Here is an 18,246-nt window from a genome sequence, read left to right as displayed (position 1 = left end):
GGAACATGTGGGATGGGGGAAGAAGGAAGAAAGCACTAAGAAGAGGAGAAGGAAGAGAGAAAATGAAAAGGATGAACAGTGAGAGTAAAAAAGGCAACAATCTAAGGGAATTTTGTCCATTGATTAGGAAGGAGAGAGAAAGATGGAAGGGACCACTAGAAATGTGACCTGGCCAGTAATTATGAAGAAGAGGGAGAGGGAAAGAGGGAAGAAACCACTGGAAAAGGTGGAGAGGGGAAGAGACAAAGGGCAGAGACCAGGGGAGTTAGGGATAGGGGGAATAGGAAGATACTACTAGGAGGGGAAAAAAAGGTAAGAGGAAATGGAAAGGCATAACTGATAACAAGACATGGGGAAGAGACAAAGGGAAAGAATCACTGGTTAGAAAGAGGAGGTAGAGAACAACTGGGATAGCACCACTACAAAAAAGGGGAGAGGGGAGAGATGAAAGAAAGAAACCATGGAGGAGAGAAAAAGTTGAAACAAATGGAAAGAACTACTGGAAATTTGTAGAGGGCCAGAACTCTGGAAAAGTATACTTAAAACAAGGTGTTAACTCAGTGGGATTGATGAGATGATATATACTTAATACTTAGCATGGTGATGTCATGGTTCCCTAGTTCACACATGATCAGTGTGCTGTAATGATGTAATTACAATAAGGTATATAAGGGCTGAGAAGGACTGGAAGAGAGACATTCCATCTCCCACCATCCTGGTGGCTCTCCTGCCTCTTGCACTAAGATCAAGGCTGGTCCCGAGATTCTCCAGAGAGCTAGTCCGGACATTACAGAAATTGAGGCAAAGTGACAAAGGGAATGGAATAGTTCAATAGAAAAAATGTAAAAAGCAAGTGAAGAGAACATTGTGAAGACCTGGGGGAAATACAGAGATGAAAGCAGAGTGAGTCTGTGGGACGACGGCCAAGGGCTGAAGAGCAAAGGAAGAAAGCATTTGCTAAGGGGTAGGGCTGGGGACAGGCCTAGGCCCTGTGCAGACTGTGCAGTGAGTCAGGAGGGAAAAAGCAGCAGGGCCTGAGGATGCTCTGAGGCAGCAAGGGCTCACAGTGGACCAGACTGTCAGGAACAGGGAGGGGAATTTCAAATCCAAGACTGACACCCACAGGCTGTATATGGAACGGTCCAGGTGGAGGGAAGAAAGGGGAGAAACAAGTATGAGACCAATGAGGGGAGAGCTGAGACCAAAGGGGAAGGAAGGAGTCATGATGGACAGAGCCATGGACAGGCTGAAGTGGAGGCTGCCTCACAAACTTAGCTGTGTGATCCTGAGCATATACTTTAAATGTCAGATTCTTCTCTTAAATGATCATCTTGAGCTCAAATGATTAACTTCTCTTCTCCCTCTAAAATCCTATGACTGAATGAGAAAGAAGAGAAAAGCTTGAGGATTAGGGTAGGAGAAGAAAAATACTAGGCAAGCTTCATTAAAGACACAGACAATGGCACAGAAAGAGTAACAAAAATTGAGACATCAAAAAGGAACCAGAGAGAACTGGGAGAGTGATGGTGGGGGGTGAGGCAGCTGGTTCTCCTAATGGGCAAAGCATGGGGCCTGGAGTCAGGAGGACCTGAATCCTGGGGCTGACTTATAAACTTCCTTGCTCCCTCTCCAAGAATCAGTTCTCTTTATATGTCTAATACTTAGTTTCTTCAGGATTAGAATAAATTTCCCTTAACTTTTTTTCCACCTCTAAGTCAGGAATTTTATGAGTGACAGAAAGAGAAGGAAAAGGCTAACTGAGCTTGCTATGGTGGCAGAGAGCTGCCAGAGGCTTTTGGGGAGTGGTTTCAAGGAGATGGAACAGGACAAAGCCTACTTTTTACATAGGAAAGGGGGAGGGAAAAAAGGGATGGACGACAGGGGATGAGCACCAAAAGGCAGAAGGCAGAGCCCTTGGGGTGGCCCAGTTTGGGGAAGGGCAGTACAAAGACAGGGAGACCCAGAGAGAAAAGAATACTTGGTAATTTGACAGGGATCGAGGGAAGAGATCACTGTGGAGGATGGGGAGGGTGAGGAGAGACATAGAGGAGGGAGGACCCAGTGGGGGCACATCTGAGGATGAAAGGGATGGACTGGAAGGCAGCTTTGCTAGAACAGAGAGAAGTTGGAGTGATTTGGGGCCATATCATCTAGTTAGCACTTGCTTCTGAAAAGTAAGAACTGTTCAAGTAACTTAACTATTCTCAGCTTGAATTTCTTCCTCTAAAAATATGGAGATGGTGTTGGCCACTTAGGAGCCCTTCCAGTTGGAAGATTCTACCTCTGAGGAAGAGAGAAGGGCAAGCCCCATGGGAGTGAGTGGTCAGGAACAAAAGTTAGAGTTGAAAAAAGAACCAGTGAAAGGCCCACTAGGGATGGATGGTAGGAGAGACAGACTAAATCTCCTATTAAGCAGAGTATGATAAGTAGAGTCAAAATGATGTGAGTTCAAGCTCCTTTAGCAAACCAACTGGCTGTGCAGTCTTAGGAACATCACTTAACCTCTTAGACTCAGTTTCCTCTTCTATTCAAAGAGGTTTTTGGACTTTATAGACTCTCAGACTTCTTCAGCTCCCTAAGATTCTATGCTTTACTAAGAAAGAAAAGATTACTTGATATAGGAGTAGAGGCAGAGAGATTGAAATTAAGGGAAAAGGCTTCTGAGAAAGGAAGGGAATATACCATGGACAAAGCAAAAGGACTCAAAGGAATGAGTCAAGTAAGGATGTGGAGAGATAGAGTTGAGGCTAATGCAGTAGAGACACAGAGATGTAGAAACAGACTTACAGAGAAAAAAGACTCATTGGCAATGGGGGAGTTAGAAAGGGAAGAGACAATTAAGGTAGGATGTGAAAGGTAGAGGTCTAGGACCACAGAGGAGGAAGTAAAAGAAGCAAGGATCAAAGAGGAAGGGACAATGGGGATTGGCTGGGGGTGGCAGTTGGAAATTAATAATGGAGAGAGCGATGCACTTGAGTCCTAATCCTGCCTCAGACCTAAGGTCCCCTCTAGCTTTTAAATCCTATGAGTGATGGAAAAGGGAAGGAAAACCTTTAGGGGATTGAAATGGGAAGAGATAGGAGCTATAAGAGTTTTGAGGAGGGGAAAAATTTATAGGGAATGAACAGAGAGGGAAAGAGCCAGAGAAGAATAAGAGGAGGACCACTTTCTAATGTAGATGAGATAAAGGGAGAAATTGTTGACTGAGGTTTTGTTACACCAGAGAGGGAAATGGAGATGGAGATCTGGAAGAAATAAAGGATTGGGGAAGGGTAAGAAAGAAAAGAAGCATTTATTAAATATTATGTGTTAGGCACTGTGGTAAGTAATTAAAAATATTAACTCAACCATCTGCATCAGAAAGAGGATTATGGGAACTGAATGTGGATCATGACAACTTTTTTATTGTTTGCTTTTTTTTTTTCTTTCTCACTTTTTTTTCCTTTTTGATCTGATTTTTCTTATGCAGCATGATAAATGTGGAAATAATGTTTAGAAGGATTGCACATGTTTAACCTATATTGGATTACTTGCCCTCTAAGAGAGAGGGCAAGGGGAAAGGAAGGAAAATTTGGAATACAAGGTTTTGCAAGGGTGGATGTTGAAAACTATCTTTGCATGTATTGTTTAAAATAATAAAGTATTATTAAAAATTTAAAAACCCAAAAATATTATCTTCTTTGATCCTAAGTATAGCCTTTGACAGTAAGTGTTACCACTATCCTCATTTTACAGTTTAGGAAACTGAGTCATACAGATTTTTTTTTTTAATTTGCCCAAGGTCACACAAACAGAAATTGTCTGAGGCTGGCTGCTACCTCAGATCTTACAGACTTCAGGCTTATTACTCTTTTTCCTGCAAAAGCAGTATCCCTAGAGCTAGATGACTTGAGTCCAAATCCTACACTCAAAATTATTTTTATAAACTGTGGGCAGATCACTTTTATTCTGTCTCAGCTTCCTCCTCTCTAAAATGAGATTTGAAGACACTTCCAAGACCAAATTTTTGGTTCTGGAATTGAAGGGGAAAGAAGAAAAGTACCACTTGCTATTGGGGTAGCAGGAGAGAGACAGAGATCAGAGATATAGAAGGAGAGGACTTGTGTAGGGAAAAAAGAGTGAAGGAATGCTGGAGGGTTGCCAGGAGAGAGAGATGAAATAGTAAAAAGAGAGAGGTGAAATCAGACAGCAGGGTGAAGAGAGACAGACATAGAATTAGAGAGACAGAGGGAAGGGAAAAAAGACATACTTGGAGATAGAGAAAGAAAAAAGAGAAGGTCTAGTGTTTTTTAAATGGAGAGGAAAAAGAAACTTTGGGGGGGGGGGAGACAGAAGTATGGGACCAGAGCAGTTGTATTAGATGGGGAACAACCAGGGGAATATCCAAGTGGGAATGGGCCACAATGGGGAAGGCAACTAGGTTACTTACAGTGGATATAGTATTTGCATATAGTACAAAGTTCTAAATTCCTACTAATTACAAACATGACATAAGTTTTAAATTGTGGGAATGGAAGCCAAGATAGTGAAGAGCAGAAACAACTTCCTGTGCCGTCCTCTGACCTTCTCTCAAACCAACAGCAGATTAAGCCTCTAAACTGGTTTTGGAGTCAAAGAATCCACAAATATTGGAGTATAACACATTCCCAGAAAAAGATACCTTGGAAGAAGTTCAGAACAGGTCTGTTTCAAACGGGCAGTGGCACAGTCTGCCAGGCCCAGACAGTAGCACAGGGAGACAGGGGCAAGGAGCTGGGGTTGGGAGTCAGAGTGTTGGAACTTCTACACACCTGAGAATCTTCTGTGAGTCTTTTAAGCTACTCTATTCTGATTGCAAGCAGGTGGTTTGGCAAATTTGGCAAATTGTAAACCACTGAGCCCAGGATGAAGTCCAGATCTAGCTGCCATTACCCAGCACAGGAAATCAATCAGCAGAACTGCCCCAGGCCAAATTAAAGCAGCTGTCAGCTCCTTTGCATTGAACAGACCTCAAGCCTTAAAAAATGAATAAAAACCCCAAAATAATTCTCACCATAGACAGCTTTTATGGAGAGAGAAAAGAACAGACCTCAAATCCTGAGGTCCCTAAAAGCAAAGCAACTCCAGATGAAGTCCCAAAGGGAGACATGAGCTGGCCCCCATTTCACAAAGCTTTCTTGGAAGATTGCATAAAGGATATTAAAAGAAAGTTAGGAGAAAAATGGGGAAATCTAATGAGATCATTGCAAGAAGGAATGGAAAAAGTACATCATTCCTTACAAAAGGGATATGAAAAAAACACTAATTCACTGAAAAACAAAATTTGTGAAATGGAAAAAGAATGCAATGAGCAAAACAATTCAATTGGCCAATTACAAAAGGAACTAAAAAAAGGTAACTGAAGAAAATAATACACTAAAAATTAGAATTGAACAAATGGAAGTGAATGACTCAATAAGACCTCAAGAATCAGTCAAGCAAAAAGAAAAAATGAAATAATAAAAGAAAATATGAAACAAGTATTAGGGGAAAGGTGTAAAAAAGGGGAGGAGCTCTAAAGGGGGAGGACTATTTGAGGGAGGTAGTCATCAAAAGCAAAATATTGGGGAGGAGGGAAGGGAAAGGAAAGAGAAAAGCCTAACTTAAGGTAAATAAGATGGCAAGAAATACAGAATTAGTTATTTTAACTGTGAATGTGAATGGGGTGCACTTTCCCATAAAATGGAAGCAGATAGCAGTCTGGGTTAAAAGCCAGAATTCCTCCAATATGTTGTGTACAAGAAACACATTTAAAGCATAGTGATACATACAGAGTAAAGGTAAAGGGCTGGAGCAGAAGCTATTATGCTTCAGATAGAGTTAAAAAAAACAGGGGTAGCTGAAAAGTGAAAGCAAAGATAGATCTAATTAAAAGAGATAAGGAAGGAAACTATATTTTACTAAAGGGTACCATAGATAACGAAGCAATATCAGTACTAAACATATACACACAAGTGGTACAGCATCCAAATTCCTAGAGAAGTTAGTAGAGATGCAAGAATAATTAGATAGCAAAAGTATACTAGTGGAAGATTCCCAACCTTGCTCTCTCAGAACTAGACAAATTGGATCACAAAAAATTGAGAAAGAAATTAAGGAGGTAAACAAAATGTTAGAAAAGTTAGGTATGACAGATCTTTGGAGAAAATTGAATGGAAACAGAAAGGAGTTTACTTTTTTTCTCAGTGGTTCATGGAACTTATACAAAAATTGACCATGTGTTAGGGCATTCTGTACCATATCCTCAAAATCAAGTGCAACAAGGCAGAAATAGTACATGCATTTTTTCAGACCATGATGCAATAAAAATCACATGCAATGTAAGGCCAGGAGAAAATAGACCAAAAGTTTATTGGAAATTAAATAATCTAATCCTAAAGTATGAATGGATGAAACAGCAAATCATAGACACAGTCAATAATTTCATCCGTGAGAATGACAATGAGACAATATACAAAATTTGTGGGATCCAGCCAAAGTGGTTATAAGGGGAAATTTTTTATCTCTAGATGCTTACTTGCATAAAATAGAGAAAGAGAAGATAAACGAACTGGGCTTAGAACTAAAAAAGCTAGAAAAAGAACAAATTAAAAACCCTCAATTGAATACCAAATTTGAAATTCTAAAAATAAAAAAAAATAAAAGGGGAGATTAATGAACTGAAAATAAGAAAACTATTGAATTAATAAATAAAACTAAGAATTGGTTTTATGAAAAAAAACAACAAAATAGATAAACCTTTAGTTAATTTGATAGAAAAAGGAAAGAAGATCAAATTGTTCGTCTCAAAAAATGAAAAGGGAGAACTTTCCACCAATGAAGAGGAAATTAGAGCAATAATTAGGAGTTATTTTGCCCAACTATATGCCAATAAACCTGATCATCTAAATGTAATGGAGTAATATCTACAAAAATATAGATTGCCCAGGTGAACAGAAGAGGAAATAAAGTATTTAAATAATCCCAATTTAGAAAAAGAGATAGAAAAAACTATAATCAACTCCCTAAAAAAAATCTTCAGAGCCAGATGAATTTACATGTGAGTTCTACCAAATATTCAAAGAACAATTAATTCCAATACCATATAAATTATATGAAAAAATAGGGAAATAAGGAATCCTACCAAATTCCTTTTATGACACAGATATGATGCTGATAGCTAAACCAAGCAGGGTGAAAACACAGAGAGAGAATTATAGACCAATCTCCCTAATGAATATTAATACAAAAATCTTAAATAAAATATTGGCAACAACATTACAGAAAGTCATCCCCAGGATAATACACTATGACCAAGTAGGATTTATACCAGGAATGCATGGCTGGTTCAATATTAGGAAAACTATTAGCATAATTGACTATATCAATAACCAAACTAACAAAAATTATATGATTATCTCAATAGATGCAGAAAAGGCATTTGATAAAATCCAATACCCATTTCTATTAAAAACACTAGAAAATATAGGAATAAATGGACTTTTCCTTAAAATGAGCAGCAAGCATCATGTGTAATGGGGATAACCTGAAACCATTCTCAATAACATCAGGAGTGAAACCAGGCTGCCCACTATCACCATTACTATTCAATATTGTATTAGAAATGCCAACTTTGACACTAAGAGAAGAAAAAGAGATTAAAGGAATTAGAGTAGGTGATGAGGAAACCAAATTATTGTGTTTTGAAGATGATATGATGGTATACTTGGAGAACCCCAGAGAATCAACTAAAAAAACTACTAGAAACAATTCACAACTTTACCAAAGTTGCAGGATACAAAATAATTCCACATACATCATCAGCATTTTTATATATCACCACAAAGTCCAGCACCAAGAGATAGAAAAAGAAATTCCATTTAAAATAACTGTTAATAGTATAAAATATTTGGGAATCTATCTTCCAAAGGAAAGTCAGGAACTATGTGAGCAAAACTACAAAACACTTTCAACACTCAACACAAATAAAGTCAGATCTAAACAACTGGAAAAATATCAAGTGCTCTTGGATAGGTTGAGCGACATAATAAAGATGACAACTCTGAGATACCACTACACACCTTTCAGATTGGCTAAGATGACAGAAAAAGACAAGGTCGAATGTTGGAGGAGATGTGGGAAAACTGGGACACTAATACATGGTTGGTGGAGTTGTTTTTTAATTTAATTTTTATTTAATAATTACTTTATATTGACACTTGTTTCTGTTCCGATTTTTTTTCCCTCCCTCCCTCCACCCCCTCCCCTAAATGGCAAGCAGTCCTTTATATGTTGGATATGTTGCAGTATATCCTAGATACAATATATGTTTGCAGAACCGAACAGTTCTCTTGTTGCATAGGGAGAATTGGATTCAGAAGGTAGAAATAACCCGGGAAGAAAAACAAAAATGCAGATAGTTCACATTCGTTTCCCAGTGTTTCTTTCTTTGGGTGTAGGTGCTTTTGTCCGTCATTTATCAATTGAAACTCAGGTCTCTTTGTCAAAGAAATCCACTTCCATCAAAATATGTCCTCATACAATATCGTTCTGCTCATTTCACTCAGCATCATTTCATGTGAGTCTCGCCAGTCCTCTCTGTATTCATCCTGCTGGTCATTTCTTACAGAAAAATAATATTCCATAACATTCATATACCACAATTTACCCAGCCATTCTCCAATTGATGGGCATCCATTCATTTTCCAGTTTCTAGCCACTACAAACAGGGCTGCTACAAACATTTTGGCACATACAGGTCCCTTTCCCTTCTTTAGTATCTCTTTGGGGTATAAGCCCAATAGAAACACTGCTGGATCAGAGGGTATGCACAATTTGATAATTTTTTGGGCATAATTCCAGATTGCTCTCCAGAATGGTTGGATTCGTTCACAACTCCAATGGATCCAGCCATTCTGGAGAGCAATTTGGAACAGTGTTCAAAAAGTTATCAAACTGTGCATACCCTTTGATCCAGCAGTGTTTCTACTGGGCTTATATCCCAAAGAGCTCTTAAAGGAGGGAAAGGGACCCACATGTGCAAAAATGTTTGTGGAAGCCCTTTTTGTAGTGTTTAGAAACTGGAAACTGAGTGGATGCCCATCCATTGGAGAATAGCTGAATAAGTTATGTTATATGAATGTTATGGAATTTTATTGTTCTATAAGAAACGACCAGCAGGATGATTTCAGAGAAGCCTGGAGAGACTCATATGAAATGATGCTGAGTGAAATGAGAAGAACCAGAATATTATTGTACTAGTTGCATTTGGAATCAAATCACCCTGCGCTATCTACTTCCTTCTGAAAATTACCAGCTGGCAAAATCACTTAACTTTTCTCAGCTTGAATTTCCTCCCCTTAATGAAAAAATGAAGATGGAGTTGGCCACCTAAGGAGCCCTTCCAGTTGGAAGATGTTATCAGTGATGAAGAGTTAAGGGCGAGTTCCATGAGAGTGGAAGGGCAGGAAAGAGAGTTAGTGGGGAAGATACCAAAGAAAGGGCTCATTCAGTATGGATGATGGAAAAGAGACAAATTTCCAACTAATCAGAGCATGATAAGTAGGGTAAAAATGATGTAAATTCAATAAATAACTTGTTTGCTTGTAAACTTATTAACTTATTAACTGTGTGGTATTAGACACATCATTTAAAATCTCAGACTAAGTTTCCTCTTCTGCCAAAACAGATTTATAGACTAGATGGTTTGTCAGACCTTTCTGTGCTTTACCAAAAGAGAAGGAAAAGACTACTTCATCTTGGAGTAGAATCAGAGAAGCTGGGATTGAGGGGAAAAGTTTCTAGGGAGGGGAGAGGAATTCAATGAAAACAAACAATAGACAAAGGAAAGGGAGTCAAAGGAAAGGAAGAAGTATGATGTGGGAAGAGAGAGTGAAGACTAATGCAGTAGAGAAAAACAGAAACACAATCTTTTACAGCAGAATTGGCCTCAATAATTCATTAAAGGTCTCTCAGCTTCAATGGGAGAAGTGGGATTTGAGGGCCTCTTACAGCTTTAAAGTCCTAAGAATGATGGAAAGGGGAAGGCACCAGGAGAAATGGACCTTAGGGGGGGACAAAGGGAAGAACCTCTGGTAAAAATGGAGAGCTGGAGAGAAAGAGAGAAAGGACTAATAGGAAAAGGGAAGAAACTTAGGGAAGAGACTATGAAGGGTCATTACGCTGTGGTGGGAGAAGAAAGATTACTATGATGGAGGGGAGAAAAAAGTGAGAGGAAATGGGAAGATACTCCTGGAAAGGGAAATTGTGCTGAGATAAAAGGAAAGAACCACAGTTCAAAAAGAAGAGGTAGAAAGAAAGGGAAAACTGAACATTGAAAAGAGGAATAGGAAGAAATAAAAGGATGAGACTATGGAAAATGGTTTTGTAGGGAAAAGGAGATACCATTAGGGAGGAAAAAGAAAATTAGAGGACATGAGAATGCACCACTGGAAATGGAACTTGGGGAGACAAAAAGGAAAGTACCACTGGTAAGAAAGAAGAGTTGGAGAGAATAAGGAAAGGAATCAATGGAAAAAATTAAAGAGGGGAGAAAAGGGAATGTAGAAAAAGGGACTGTGTAGAATGATTATAGAAGAAGAAGGAAGATGCCATTTTGGAGAGAAAAAAGTAAAAGGAAATTGAAACAGACTGCTGGAAAGAGAATATGAGAAGAAAAATGGAAAAGAATTACTATTAAAAAGGAGAAATGGAGAAAAATAAGGAAGAAACCACTAGAAAAAAAAGAAAAGTAATGAGTCACCAAAAAAGAGATTATGAAAGAGGGTTATAAGGAGAAAAGAAAGATGCCATTATGGAGGATTGAAAAAATGAGAGAAAATAGGAAAATACCACTGGAAAGGGAACTTGTGATGAGATAAAAGAAAAGGATCACAGTTTAGAAAGGAGAGGTAAAAAGAAAGAGGGAACTGAACATTGAAAAAAAAAGGAGTGACAAGAAATAAAGGGATACAGAATGTGGTTTTGTAGAGAAGACAGATATCATTATGGAGGGGAGAGCAAAGTGAGAAAAAATTTGAAAGGACCACTGGTAAGGAGGGTTGGGTAAAGATAAAAGGAAAGAACCATTGCTTAGAAAGCAGGCATAGAGAAAAAGAAGGAAGAGACCACTGGAAAAAAGAGGAGTGCTGAGTTACAAAAGAAAGAGACTATGGAGAAAGGTTATGAGGGGAGAAGGAAGGTGCCATTTTGGAGAAGAGAAAAAAGTGAGGAAATTGGAAGACACCACTGGAAATAGAATGAGGAAAGAAGATGGGAAAGAACCACTGGTATGGAAGAAGAGGAGAAGAAAATTAGGGAAGGGACCATGAGAAAAAGATGGAATGAGACTATGGGAAATCATTATGCTGGGGATCAGTGGGAGAACAGAGATACTATTAGGAAAGGGTGATCACAGTGAAAGGAAATAGGAAGCACCATTGGAAATAGATCTTTGGGAGAAAGAAAGGGAAGGAATTACTGTTAAGAAAGAAGAGGTACAGAGAAAGAGGGAAAGAACTAATACAAAAAGGGGAGAAACTTAGAGAAGATTATAGAGGGTCCTTATGGGAGTGGGATAAGGAAGATACCATTATGAAGAAAATAGTGAGAAGACATGATAAGGCACCATTGTATATACAATTTTTGGAAAAATAATAGGAAGGATCCAGTATTAACTAAAAAGAGATAGAGAAAGAGAGAGGAGACCACTGAAAACAAGAGTTTGGAGTAAAAAAATAAAGGGAAAAGACTAGAATGAATGGTTATGGGGAGGAAATTTTAGAGGGGAGGAAAAAGCAAGACATGTGAAGACAGCACTAGAAAGAGAAGATGGGGAGATACAATAGGTTTGAACCCCTGATTAGCCCAAAGAGGTGGAAAATAAAGGGGAGGAACCTTTAGAAAATGAGAAGAGGGAAGAAATTAAGAGAAAAGACTATGGGTTGGTTATGGAGGGAGTGAAAAGATGGAGAGGGAGAAGAAAGATAGCATTTTAGAGAGGAGCACAAAGTGAGAGGAACATGAAGACATCACTTGGAGGGGAAGGTGGGCTGAGATAAAAGGAATGAATCACTATTTAGGAAGAGGATGTAGAAAGGAAGAGATAACTGTACATTGGAAAAGAGAAAAGTGGCAAGAAAGAAAAGGAAAAGACTATCAAATATGATTATGTAGGGGAAGGGAGATACATTAGGGAGGGAAGAGCAAAGTGAGAGTAAATGGCATTGCACCAATGGAAATGGAATTTGGAGAGAGACAAAGGGAAAGGAAGAAGATGTAAAAAGGAAGACAAAAGAGACTGAGGTGACTTACTCTCTTCCCCTATCAGGAAGAAGCCCAACCAGCTATTATTAGATATAATCAAATTCCCAGACTATTCTGTTTGAACAAAGAGAATGTGAGGATGGAACTCTTATCTACCCCCTCAAATCTCTGTGCATCTTTAAACAAGCTTTTGAGATATTGATTAGCATATATTTAGTCAGGTAGCCAGGTGCATTCCACCTGGCTCTTTAACCCTCCCCTCTTGAGTTTGTGCCTTTACACCTGAAGAACCCCCAAAGCTACATTTCCCCTATAGAAGGTCTGCTTATGGTGAAGATCTTTGCAAAGCTTTTAGTTCCTCGACATCTTATTTTTTCCCCGAGTCCCTTTTGGCACCATTAGGAAAGGAAAATATGGTCCTCTTTATATAAAGGTTAAAAGGTAGATAGTGCAAAGGGAAAGCATACCAGAAGGTATTGAAGGACTTTGCCAACAAACCTGACCACTCAGCAAGCTCACTCCCCAGAGTCCCCCTCCCCAGAGGGGGGATTGCTAACAAGATCATTATAGCCCATGTCCTTCTGTTAACCCTTCTTATCTCGGATCAGAATAAGAAAAGACAATGTTCAAGAACTAACTATAAGAAAACCTGGATTTTGCTCCCACCTGAAATGGGGGAGGCAGCAACCACAGCCTGGGACAGGCATATCTTGCCCCAGCAGTTCCCCAACCCATTTGGAGGAGTGGGAGTCAGGCCCCCTGGTAGCATTTCTTGAGCCCTGCCATCTGAAACTACCACAAAAGGAAGATCCTGGTACCAGCCATCCCAGCCACCCTCAACAGGTTCTGCTCAAAAGCTACCTAGGAAGAATCCAAGTGCCCCTGGCAGCACCTAGCATGGCAATGGAAGGTGAGAGAGCCAGAGAGAGCTCCTGCTTTTGGTAAACTCGAAGGAAAAACAATTTGCTGCCTCTTTAAAAACTCTGGCAGCAGACAGTTTTTGCATTATTTGGGAATCAGATTTCTGGGGGCACTATCAGTAAAAAATATCAAGGTGAAGCCCAAAGTAAAAAACTGGCACTTAACCCTTTCCTATTGCAGAAATGTATCAGTTATGTCATTTATAGCAAATTATTTTATCTCTGCCAGTATTCTGATGTGTAAAGAGAAATAATAATGGTGGTTGTGAGAAGAACATGATTGTAAAAATGTTTAGCATAGAGCGAATGTTATATGAATGTTAACTGTTTTATTGGATGTAATTACTTCATACTTGATAACTTTGTGAGATGAGATGCTGTGTGTCCACAGAAATATGCAAGAGAAACATCCTGTGAAGACAACATTCTGTTATAGATATTATAGTTTGAATTTATAGTTAAAACCAGACTAAACTAGCTGAGGGGTGTGAAGACAGAAAGTAGGGTAAAGTTTATAGCTTAGCTGCAATACTGATGCTTAATTGCTTTATGGATATTAACTGTTCCTCCATGGGAGGAGCTTAGCCTCATTTTAATGATCATGCAATGTATGTGGTGTGTGTGTGGAGACATATCTAGGGATAAGTATGTAGGAGGCCTGTATAGAGGTTATAGAGCCATAAAAGGAAAGAACAAATTTTAATGCAAAAGAGTTAGAGACAAAGACAGAAGATACAATTTGAATAAAAGGGAGGGGAGAAACAAAGGGAAGAGATTATGGAGAATGTTTATAGGAAGAGAAGGAAGATACCATTAAGCAGGGAGAAGAAATTAATGGTAATGCACCACTGTTATTAGATCAAAGTCGGAGATAAAAGGAAACCACTGTTCATGCAAAAGAGGTAGAGATAAAAACAGAAGATACCATTATAATAAAGAAGAGGGGTAAAAGAAAAGGAAGAGACTATGGAGAATGTTTATAAGGGGTGAAGGTAGATACCATTATGCAGGGCAGAAGAAACTAGGGGAAGTGGGAAAGCAGTACTGCAAATAGAACATGGGGGAGAGAAGAGGACAAAAGCACTGCTCATACAAAAGAAGTGAAGACAATGGCAAAAGATTCTATGGTAACAAAAAAGAAGGGGGGAAAGGAAGAGTCTATGGGGAATCATTATGAAGGAAGATGGAAGATAGTATTAGGTAGGAGTTAGGAAAGTGAGAAAGAATGGAAAATCAAAACTAGAAATAGAGTTTGGGGGAGACAAAAGAAGTAGACAAACAGAGAAGATACCATTAAAATGAAGAAGAGGGGAGAATAAAAAGAGACTATGGACAATGTTTATAATGGGAGAAGGAAGATAACATTACCCAGGGGAGAAAAAGTTAGGTGAAGTGGGAAAGCACTATTGCAAATAGAGCATTGTTGGCGGGGGGTAAGAAGGGGGGAAGATAAAAGGAAAGAATCACTGTTCATGCAAAAGAGGTAGAGAAAAAGACAGAAGCTACCATGATAACAAAGAAGAGGGGAGAATACAAAGGAAAAGGTTGTGGAGATTGGTTATAGGGGAAGAAGGATGACACCATTTGTTAGGGTTAGAAAAGTGAGAAACAATTAAAAAGCATAACTGGAAATAGTGTTTCTGGGAGATAAAAGGAAAGATCAACTTTTAACACAAAACAGGTAGAGACAAAGACAGAAGATATCATTAGAACAAAGGAGCAGGGAGAACAAAAAGGAAGAGACTATGGAGAATGTTTATGAGGGGAGACGGTAGATACCATTATGTAGGGAAGAAGAGATTGGGGGAAGCGGGAAAGCACTACTAGAAATAAAACATGGGGAGAGATAAAAGGAATGAACCACTTTTCATGAAAAAGAGGTAGAGACAAACAGAAAAGATACCATTGTAACAAAGAAGAGGGGGGAATGAAAAAGGAACAGGCAACGAGAAGGTTACAGGGGGAGAAGAAAGATATCATTATAGAGGGGAGAAGAAAGTAGGAGATGTGGGAAAGCACCACTGCAAACTGATCATGGATGGCAATAACAGGAAAGAACCACTGTTCATGCAAAAGAGGAAGAGAGAAAGATGTAGCATACTGTTAGGCCAAAGTTCTCTTTTATTGTCATGACTCAGTTTCCCTAATTATCCTGACCCAATCCTGCTTCAGTTTCCCTAAGAGTTCTGCTCAGTACTTTGAAATCAGCCCTCCCTCTTAATCAGAATATTTGATAAGGATAAAAGATCTTATGTTTTAGAATATCAGAATGCCTCTCCCCATACCAAGCTATCAGAATATCAGATACTGTCTTATCAAGATGCCTTCCCTATCTCCAGTGGCTCATACCACCCTGTCAGGGTCCCACTTTCAGCACCCTGACTCTGACCCTGCTTCAGTCTGTGTCTGAGCCACGTGTGTATAGGTCATTGAGAACTCTGATTGTTGGCTGGATTCTTGGAGACAATGGTCTCATTCAGCCCTGGGACCAAACCATGGATCCATTTGGTCCCAGTAAATCTCTCCCATTTAATAAGAAGATACTACTGGAATAAAAGGGAGTAAAGAAACAAAGGGTATAGATTATGGAGAATGTTACAAGGGGAAAAGGAAGATACCATTATTCAGGGCAGAAGAAACTAGGAAAAGTGGTAAAAGCACTACTGCAAATAAAACATGGGGGAGAGAAGAGGAGAAAAGCATGGTTCATACAAAAGAAATGAAGACAATGGCAAAACAAATATTACTTTCTGATCTCTGTTTTGCCTCAGTTTCTCCAGCATTACATTTTGGAGGCTTTACACTGAGATGTTAGAAAAGGAAAGTACAGGATTAGAGAACAGAGTCTCTGCCTTGGGTCTCAGGGCATCTGGGGAATCTGGGTTCTTTGCTTGGAGAAGCCGGCCCCCTGGATTTTTTTCTAGAGCCACCAGGAAAGAGCAGTTTCTAGCCACAGCTGTTCCTGATCCCTGATGGTGGACACCTCCATTTGGCCAAGGGAGAATCTGGTCTGAAACCCCTGAAGGGTAAGTTTTCTGTCTGGTCTGAGTGCTAGCAAACCTGGTCCCCAGAAAAAGTTGGGCTGATGAACCATACAACTCTGGGAAATGCCAGTAGGACGCAAGTGGCATTATCTGGTTCTGAATCTAAAGCACCCTTGGGGTACCTGAGCACCTTTTTATGCTACCTGTTTCTGAGTACATTTTGGGTACCCAAGTACCTTTTGGTACTACCTGATTTTTTAATCTGGGCATTCTCTGTGAAGGCAGAGAAATGCACCAAACTGGGAGGGAAGACTCTCGAGCTGACAACTTCCTTCAGGGCTATTCTCAAATTCCCAGGTAGCCCCTGGTCCGTGTGTTACATGTTTTGACTGAGCGGTCTATGTGTGTGTGTTCTGTGTGACTTCTTTGTCTGTCCTGATGGTTGGGAGCTCTGCTACATTAAGAAATTGGGGAATTGGCCATTCACTGTTGCAACTTAACTTAGTATAAAATTTGTTTGTGATTTTAAACTTTTTGACCTGTTGTACTAATTTGCGAGTAAAAGGAACAAAGGCAGATGGTTTTTCCTTGAAGCAGGTTTTCAGAGCCTGCTAAAGGGCAATAAAACATTATCTGATTGAACCTCAGGCTGGAGAAAACATCTGATTAGGAACTTTAGGATGAGTTTAAAATTGTGGGAAATAATTTTCCTGTTGCCTTTGCAGGCCAGATTTGTTCCAAGTATTCTTTTGAGCAGGTTTAAAATTGTGGGAAATAATGTAATTGTTGTCTATGCAGTCCAGATTTACTTATCTTTGAATGTAAGATCTTAAGAACTTGTTGGAGTGACATTCTGTTCCCTTACCTGAAAGGGGTCACGTGCCTCTAATTAGGTAAAGAAGGGTCTGACTTTTCTAAAGGCTCCAACATTGGCCAGAGTTGGAGCTTAGGAGAAGTCCATTGGGAATAACAGCCATGTGGGGCCAGAGAGTATAATGGGCTGAGGCTTGAGTTGATGCACTGAGGTCCCAAGCACGTGAGGCTAAATAGTAATTGGACCATTCTCTATTAATATATAAGCTTGGAGAAAGAATGGCCCCACCCACTCTTTGTGCAAGTCCTGATGTGTTGTATAAGAAATGACAATTTTGGTGGGTGGAAACAGGGGAGTGGAAAAGGAAATGGAAGGAGAGACTGCTGGCTGGCATTTTGACACAGTTGCTCGTATTGCTATCACGATGGCCCTGCATCTCCAATCCCCCTCTGCTAGCTGGCTCCCTGTCGCAATCCTTCTTGCCCATATTGCTATCGCAATCCTTTTTCACTTCTTCACTTCAATAAAGATTGAAGATTTTTCCCTTAACCTGAATTCCTGACTCCGGCTGATTTTAAATACGTGGTCATCAAGTGTGGGAACCAAGGACCCTACTTTCACTAAAGAAGTCTCCAGTGACCAGGAACTTAGGTGAGTATAATAGACTAAACTAGTAACCTTTTTTGGCTGAAATGGGACAGATCCTAGCTAAAGATTCTCCATCTCCCACCCCCAGCCCCACCCAGGAGTGGCGCTATAGAAAGCTGCTTAAGCTGATAGAAGATCAAGGGCTACTTATAACTTGGGAACAGACAGCTAGACTTCTGGGTACATTAAAACGCACCTCCTCTTGGTTATTAGAGGAAGAGCAAATCTCTCCAGATAATTGGGCATTGATTGGGCAACAGCTCTCCACATATTACAACGAAAATGGTCCTCATTCAATCTCCATCGAGGCATTCTATTTATACAATATGATACAGTTGGCCTTAAGATACCGTATAAGTTATAGAAGAAAAGGGAAAAAACTGTAGGAATAGCCAAATGGGGAAGCTTGAGATAAAGGAGGAAGACAAAGAACAGATTAATGGCCATATCCCCACAGGGCAGGGAGACTTAAGTGAGGTTCAAGGGTGGGGTGAATCTGAGGCAGCTTCAGCCCCACCTAAGCAGCAGGTAATTGACTCTCCTCCGTCAACTCCACCCTCCGGGATGGAAGGAGGAAGGGTAGTGTGTGTGGGGGGAGTGACAGCACCAGCACCTCCCC

The sequence above is a fragment of the Antechinus flavipes genome, chromosome X (assembly GCF_016432865.1).
Source record: "Antechinus flavipes isolate AdamAnt ecotype Samford, QLD, Australia chromosome X, AdamAnt_v2, whole genome shotgun sequence".
Classification (NCBI taxonomy): domain Eukaryota; kingdom Metazoa; phylum Chordata; class Mammalia; order Dasyuromorphia; family Dasyuridae; genus Antechinus; species Antechinus flavipes.
This window is presented reverse-complemented; position numbering follows the sequence as displayed.